Here is an 8,608-nt window from a genome sequence, read left to right as displayed (position 1 = left end):
TTTTCCCAGTAGTGATGTATGGAAGTGAGAGCTGGACCATAAAGAAGGCTGATCACCAAAAAATTGATGCTTCTGATGCTGAAGGAGACTCTTGGGAATCCCATGGACTGCAAGAAGATGAAACCTATCCATTCTGAAGGAAATCAGCCCTGAGTGCTCACTGGAAGGACAGATCCTGAAGCTGAGGCTCCAATACTTTGGCCACCTCATGAGAAGACTCCCTGGAAAAGACCCTGATGTTGGGAAAGATTGATGGTACTAGGAGAAGGGAATGACAGAGGATGAGATGGTTGGACAGTGTTCTCGAAGCTACAAACATGATTTTGACCAAACTGTGGGAGGCAGTGGAAGACAGGAGTGCCTGGTGTGCTCTGGTCCATGGGGTCACGAAGAGTCGGACACGACTAAACGACAACAACATGGTTCTATGAAAGGCCCTATGTCAAATCGATACACTTCAAAGGCACAGGTCCCTTTGCTTGGGACCTTGTGTGAGAGATGACTTTCATACAAACTGATACCATTGCAAATGCTACAGACATTTTCAGAAGTAACTGCAACAGACAGCTCTCATTAAAAAAAAACAAAAAAAAAACTAACCATTTTGCACCCCCTTCAACATTTCCTTACCGCTGTTTTCCAGCCCGCCACTCCCCCAAAATGTACTTCCCTTCTCAAAATCAAAATGTCCAATGAAACAGCACAAACAACACAGCTCCTTCTGATATACTGTACGGAACACAGAAACCAAAAAGGGGAAGAGGAATCCAGCCTCTCTCTTTGAAGATCAGTTGCTTGAGAAACGCGAGTAGTAGCCAAACTTCAAAGAGAACGTGGCCTTCCTACCTGGCTGAAGCACTTCAGAGAGAGCTAATTTAGCTTCTCTGGTAAAATCAAGCCTTCGAGCAGGTTTGCTGCTTGTGAACTGCTAAAGCTAGTGGACATTTGAACCTAGGTGGCAATCCCTTTGAAGTTTGCTCACGGTAGTCATTAGCATTTCAGAGATGGCAGAGCTACCCTTTCCCCCCACCTAAAAAATTCCTCCCCACCTTAGGAAGTTAATATCAGGGTTGAACTTTCTGCAAGGGGTGGGGGATCATGCACTTTAAAGGACAACATTTAAACAAGGCAATGTCTGCAGGTACCTGGCTACAATGAAACCCAGCTTCTGCCAACCTAGCAGTTCAAAAGCACACCAGTGCAAATAGATAAATAGGTATCACTGCGGCGGGAAGATATACGGCGTTTCCGTGCACTCTGACTTCCATCACAGTGTCCCGTTGTGCCAGAAGTGGTTTAGTCATGCTGGCCACATGACCCGGAAAGCTGTCTGTGGACAAAAGCTGGCTCCCTCAGCCTGAAAGGCAGATGAGTGCCACAACCTCATAGTCACCTTTGACTGGACTTAACCATCCAGGGGTCCTTTGCCTTTTAACATTACAATGAATTCCAGGGGATTTTGAAGGCTGGGCCATAGTTTAGCTTACATGGGGTTGAGTGCAGACACAGTTGTATTAGCCAGTACCACTTGGTGGGAATGCACACACAGTTGCTGCAATGTTTTGCCGTCAACTGGGTTGTAAGTCCTTCAATAGACCATTACACTGGGGCCAATGGTTTGTTGGTTTATTTGTTTTATTAAACAAATTTATAGACCACATCACAGCGTACAACATACAGCCATCAAAATAGTGTATATGTTAAAAACAGAATGAAACAGAAACCCAAACTCTAAGAATAATAAAATCAGTTCAAGAAGCTCTAAAATAATAAGGCCATACATACAAACTGTAAATACAACAGAACAATGCACTGGCCTGACATTGTTCAGAAAGAAGCCAAAGACCTTTGCAAATATCACCTAATGAAAAGCTCAGCAATCTTGGACTAATTATGATCTTTTATTTTCTTTTTAAGGCAATGGAAGTCATTACAGGAACAAATACATTTATTACATATCTTTTAACAGTATTTAACCCATTATAAAATGACACAATGAGGCACATTTTAATTAAAATGAAATGAGAAAAATCAGTTTAAAATCAGTGAACCACCTGAAGCTTTCAGGCTGTTTAAAAAAGACATTTTCAGCAGATAAACTAAGGTTCTTTAAGCTTCAGTTTAATAGCAGGAGGAAACTCTAGGATATGTTTTATTGGGCTGTTAATATATACCTCTACTGGCTAAATGCACTTGGTCACACAATGAAACCCAAAAATGTATTAATTGGCCAATAAAGCATGGTCTGTTGAGTCTTGATGCCACAATGTAATGACAAAAGCATTTGTTTACAAAATGTCCCCAGACAACCATTAGTAACTCACAGAAGGGGATCAAATATATGGACATGCAAGTATAGAAACAGATGGCTGCATCAAATGTGATGTTGACATGTTCTTTGCATGCATTGTATATTGTGCGTGCAACATTCAGATTCAAAACCTATACAAAGCTTCCTTAGATCAGGACAAATTTGTCTGGGTGCAAAATTGTTAGGGGTGCAAAATTTCAACACCTGGTACTGCCTCAATACAGCTGTGCGCTTCTGTCGCTGGACTCTGTTGAAAATGGATTCTCCATGCAAACCAGGAAGTGACCTCTCAAAACAACAGAACAACTCCTCTTTTCTTTTCATATCTTTAGTCTATTGTAAGCTACTCTGGGGTCTTGGATGAAATGCAATATGAAAATGGTATGAGTTATAATATTATTATATTTAAAACAATGCCAGATATTCTAAGCTTATAGGGATTTCCTGTTTGCAATGGGTCTGCTGTGTCATTTTGAGAAAAGTGAGTCCTCCTCTCAATTGGCATCCGTCTCATCCCAAATAAACAGAATAATTCATTATTAATTGTTCCTACAAATAGGTTTTTCCTGTTGGCTCTATTTTCCCTTGAAAGTGCGTGCCCTTACACTTGAAAGAGCAACACAACATTGCAGGACCTCATAGTTATAAATTATTGAATCTCAGCAGCTATTAAAGGAGCAGCCCCACCTCCAAGGCAAGTTCACCTGACATGAAAGAAGGGAAATTTTCTTGCAAACCTGTTCATGTTCCTCAGGAGATTATGGGTGAAAGTACTCATCCATGCTGAAGGATAGCCATTGGAGATCCAATTGACCAAGGTAATCAAGGTGATTAATGCAGGAATCATTGCCCTCACTCTCTGATGATGCCATTTGCTTTCTGTGATGTCATTATACTAGGGTTACCAGATGTCCCTGTTTCCCAGGGGCAGTCCCTGGATTTGTGAATAAGTCCCCGGACAAATTCCATCCTTGGAATCTACCTGGATTTCATCTAATGTCCCCGGGAAACGCAACAGCGGCACTCTCAGCAGCCCGGAGCAGTTGGCTCTGGCTGGCTTCAGGAGCTGCTCAGAAGTCCCCATATGATGGTGGTGCAGGGGCTCTAAGATGCAGCTTCTGGGCTGCCTCCACCTTTGCTGACTCCAGCAACTAAGCTGTGAAGGGAGGCTTCATACTGCCTATCAGAGCTTGCATGCAAGCAGGAGCAGGGCGGGGATCTCTGAGCTGTGAAGGGAGGCTTCACACTGCCTATTAGAGCTTGTGTGCAAGCAGGAGAGGGCAGGGATCCCTCAGTTAGGCAACGGGAAGCCTCCCTTCCCAGCTGAGGGACCCCCACCTCCACCTGCTTGCACGCAAGTAGGAATGGGATTGGGACTGCTCCGATGGGAAGGGAGGCATCGCGTTGCCCGAGTCTTGCCGCTCTGCCGCTCTAGGCCCTCCTTCTCTGCCATCCATGCCTGACCCACCGCACACCGCTCCCCCACCCCCACCCCCACCGAAGAACCAACAACTCAGGGGCTGCCCAGGCTCATGGAGAAAGGAAATAGAAGCCTCGGAGGAAGGGTAAATGTGGAGACTGAAGTCAAGGCGGCGGCTGCCCCTCTGCCACCGCCATCGCTGCAGCATCAACGTCCCAAACTTGGAGTATTTATTTATTTGTTTATTTATTTAAAGTGTCCCTGGATTCATTGAGAAAAATCTGGTAACCTTACATTATACTGTCAGTTGCTACCGTTATGTCATCATATTCACTACATAACCCTTTGGGAAAGGAGCCTTTTCACCTATTCCCAGGAAAACTCACTGCTGCTTACAGCAGGGTAGTGTAACCTCTGACCCTCCAGATGTTGTTGGCCTCCAACTCCCATCAGCCCCAGACAGCATGACCAATAGAGTCAGGTATAATGGGAGTCGGTGTCCAATCACATCTAGAGGGCCACAGGTTATCCATCCCCACCTTAAAGATCAAATCCAAACGTCCCATGACAATACTGTCCCATTGCGTCATTGGTGCTTTTTTACGCTTGCCACAATTGTGTTCTTTGTAAAACTATTTAAGGAGACAGGCTATCATATGTTTCTAACACAGTGTTTGGGAAATCATTTCACAGTCAATTAGTCTGGCTCAGCTCTATGTCATTTTGTGCAACCTTCTACTTCTTAAAGAAGTTACTTACTTCCCTGTCTCATTTCCCAAAAAGTGCATTTGCCATTCTGTTGTTTGTTTTTGTTTCTTTATGGCTTTTGTCTGCAGTGCTGTTTTTAAAAAAGTTTGACTTTCTTTTTTAGCACCAAAGTTTTACTTTCACCAAAATGGTTTCTACTCAGGAACACTGGAAATTCACATTTCCTTTCCCCCACCCCATGTTCTCTGCTCCTAACCTGCACACAGTTGATTCTGTGATTTTTTTTATCCCATTACCAGCTTCTTTGCATTCAACTGGGTACTACTTTATTTCTGCTTGAAAAGACTCATAATAAGAGTGTCTCCTGATAGCAGAACTGGAACAGATAAATATGCAAGCCGTTCTCTACCTATACTGGTGTTTCTTGCTTCCCTGGAATACATAAAAGGGATTAAGAACCAAAATATCTTCACATACTTCCCAACCATGAGACTACAACATTCTTCTGAAGCCCACAGTCATAGATATACCAGTATATTATATAATGACATAAATGTCAGATCAGGGAGCAATCAAAACCCCGTATCTGCCAGCAGGAGCCTAGTTTGGAATAGACAGGTCTCCAACTGATCTCTAACTTAGCTCAGTTCTGTAAGTCCCCAAAATGTCGCAGCCAAAGCAATGTTCACAGCAGATAGTTTTTATTGTCAAAAATAACACTTACAGTCACTGCTGCAGCTCTGGATATCTATGTACACCAATCTAATAGCTAGGCAGCTATTCCCAGGTCTGTGGTCTATGGAGCAGTTACAGCAAAAGAGGACCACTCCCCCCCCTCAGTTTATGTACCTTCCCCTGACGGGTTACATGCACACAGCCAGACACTGTGCATGTGTGGAAACTACCTCTACTCTTCCCTTTTCAATCCCTTCCTGGTTCTGGGAGGCAGTGGTGCAGGAGAGGGTGAGGAAGCACATAGCCCATGGGTAGGCAAACTAAGGCCCGGATGTGGCCCAATCACCTTCTCAATCCAGTCCGCAGATGGTCCGGGAATCAGCGTGTTTTTACATGAGTAGAATGTGTACTTTTATTTAAAATGCATCTCTGGGTTATCTGTGGGGCATAGGAATTTGTTCATTTTTTCTTCTTCAAAATATAGTCCGGCCCACCACAAGGTCTGAGGGACAGTGGACTGGCCCCCTGCTGAAAAGGTTTGCTGACTGCTGCCTTTACTTGTTTGACCTGACTCTTCCTTCTTATCTTCCTGTGCTCCACCCTTCAGCTATGAAGTTCCCCCTGCTTCTGATTCTTGCCTCCTGGCTGGTACGGGTCCCCACAAACCACTGCCCCTGTCTCCCAAGTCAGATTCCAGCTCCGCTGCCCCTGGTGCACACTTATTAGCATCTTGCCAGTCCCTAATGCAAAATAGGGCATTGCAGGGAGCAGGGCAGGGGGAGATCTAGCCCTATTCCAAACCCTGCTATGACCTAGTGAGCCAGAGCAAGTTACACTGACCAAAAGGGTGATGGAAGTCAAACTCTATTTTAAAGAGACGTTGGAGTAATTTGCAAAGTTGGAGGCATAATTTACTCCAGCGTATTTTTTCACTGGCCTCCTTTAGTTGGGATTGCTCTGCAGATCGATGTACTATTCTAACATTTGCATTCTGCTCCTCCCCAAGGATGGAAGAGGATTCTTGTCCCTCTTGCTCATGACTCAGTGGAGGTCTCTACCCACTCATCGCCTTGTCTTACCAGCTGGTGTTGACCATAACTGTTAGCATTTAGTTTTGCACACATTTCATTTTGAACACAACATGTTCTAAGCATAGGAGGTGATTTGGGGATTTAGCACAAAGTGCCATCAGCATGTTGCTCTCTTTCTCATCAGATTCAGCTGGGTTTCTATGGAAGAAGAGCTCTCGCCTTTTGAAGTGTGGTCCTGATGCCTTGACTCAAAGATGCTGACCCACCATGGCTGTCCTCCATTCATAGGTTGCAAGAATGACTGTTATTTCCTATCCAACAGATGTGGGGCCTCCAGAATATCTAGACCACTTCCTTCCTGATGCAGCAAAGCTGTCCAATGACACTTATTGTCAATCTAGGGTCCTGAAGGGAGATGCTATCTTGCATCAAGTGATTCCAAACCTATACCCCTGCTCAAGAACCAATCTCTGACATGACATGTGAGAAAGCAGTTTTCAACATTGATCTTTTAATTAACTTTCACCCCTAACTTCTTATCTCTTTTTCTCAGTCTCCAGGTTTTAAGCTTGAAACTCTGCATCTGTCACTGACATTGTTTTTGTTTATTGGAACTGTCTGGTCACTCCGTCTGTCATATTTAGGTGATGACTCTGTGCCCTGCATTGGCCTTACACAGCAAATGTACAGGATACCTTTTTATTTTATTTTTAAAGGCAGTTTCTCCTCACTCCTATCAGAAAACAGCAGCGCGCATTGCCAAAAGAAGAAAAAAGAACAAATAAACAATATTGAATTGAATATGAATATGTCATGGATTTATTTCCTTGGCAGCAATGTTTGCCATTTTCTCTCATTACCCATTACCCATACTCTTATGCTAAATTGGAAATGATTTGTATTATTCTGAATGTTTAAGATTTTCTTTAGAAATTATTCAGTTACTAATTGAATACTTGATTTTAGGAAGTTGATGGTTTTTTTTTTTTTCATGAAAGGTCAAGGATAATTAAACGCTGGCTTACTTTTAAGCTTATTTTATATTTTGTAAATAAAATAATTTGTAAATAAAATGTAAAGGCAAGCCAGATGATTCTATTGTGCCATTTCTTTCTTTTACAGTGCAGGAAGGTAAACTAATAATTATGTTAGACTAACATTAAAGCTGGTTGTCAAGTCTGATAGTGATGGCCATTTACGTTTGTTTAGACTCTTGCTTGTCTCCAAATAGAGTATTTGTTTAAAATTCTAATTCTACAAAAAATACTTTGCTCATTATATTGTAACATGAAATGCCTGGATGATTCAACTAAATGGATTTACACTAAGTGTCCATCTCTGAGTAGGTGGAATGGTGTAGGTCAGGGGTCAGTAAACGTTTCAGCAGGGGGCTGGTCCACTGTCCCTCAGACCTTGTGGGGGGCGGACTATATTTTGAGGGAAAAAATTAACGAATTCCTATGCCCTACAAATAACCCAGAGATGCATTTTAAATAAAAGGACACATTCTACTCATTTAAAAACACACTGATTCCCAGACCGTCTGCAGGCCGGACTTAGAAGGCAATTGGGCTGGATCCGGCCCCCAGGCCTTAGTTTGCCTACCCATGGTGTAGGTGTTTTAGGTAATCCTCTCAAACAAGAAAAGGCTAAGCTGAAGAACAATGAATATTGTTTGGAAGTCTGTGCACAGCAGGCAAAGACAGGCTCTGGTCATGAGGTGGCTGGTTGAAATGAAGAGTGTAAAGGAAGGGTGTAAAGAATTATGTAGAATACCAAATAGGGGTGGAAATGGCAAAGCAATGCTTTTTAAGTTGTGCAGGGGATATTAGCAGCTTAAAAGCATATTGTATTATAAAATATACAATATGGAAAGAGGGCTATTTTTAAAGAAAGGAAGAAAGAAAAACATACTATTCTGTGATTATCTTGTGTGCCTTGGGGACGGATGATTTGTATTGGAGTAACACATTGCATTCAACTATGCAGTTCAGTCCTTTAAGTCCTTTGACACAGTCCAGAAACTTCTCTCTTTGATCCCAGAGATGGAACCTCTTAATGCAAACTTCTCTGCTTTGCAAATGCAAACTTTTACACAAATTTTAACTTCAGTATTGAGCTAGAGTGGATGTTTTTGGCTTGATAGGCTGAAACTCAAAAGTATAGTTGAATTCATAGTTGAGATACCTGCTATGGAGATGCACCTAATTGTGTGTTCATACCCATAAACCTCCCCCCTAAATAAATAAATTCACACTTGACTCAAATTTTAGTTTTGGTTTTCAGCAGAATCTAGGCCACAACTTTATTGATTATAGAAAGTGGGTGGTTGCATAGGCTCTGGTTTGACTAGCTCCCTGCCATGCAGGTAGCGCTGACCCAGGATTCCAGCATAGGTCAGCCAAGGGTGAACTCCTGGATAAGCAGAAAGCTGGGAACAGGCTGTCTCTGCCACCCAAATGC

At 42.8% G+C, this 8,608-nt stretch overlaps 1 long non-coding RNA gene across 1 annotated transcript; it reads left to right on the top strand.

Annotated features, from left to right (window-relative positions):
* Positions 1–2,682: 2,682 nt before the first annotated feature.
* LOC309348261 lies at positions 2,683–6,946 on the top strand. The gene is made up of 2 exons (XR_014159315.1): positions 2,683–3,129; positions 6,468–6,946. It is a non-coding gene; the product is annotated as an uncharacterized lncRNA (long non-coding RNA).
* Positions 6,947–8,608: the final 1,662 nt, after the last annotated feature.

Source organism: Podarcis erhardii (genome assembly GCF_964252035.2).
Source record: "Podarcis erhardii genome assembly, chromosome: 8".
NCBI lineage: Eukaryota > Metazoa > Chordata > Lepidosauria > Squamata > Lacertidae > Podarcis > Podarcis erhardii.
The sequence above is the reverse complement of the archived record's forward strand: the minus strand, read 5'-3'. Positions and strand labels throughout refer to the sequence as shown.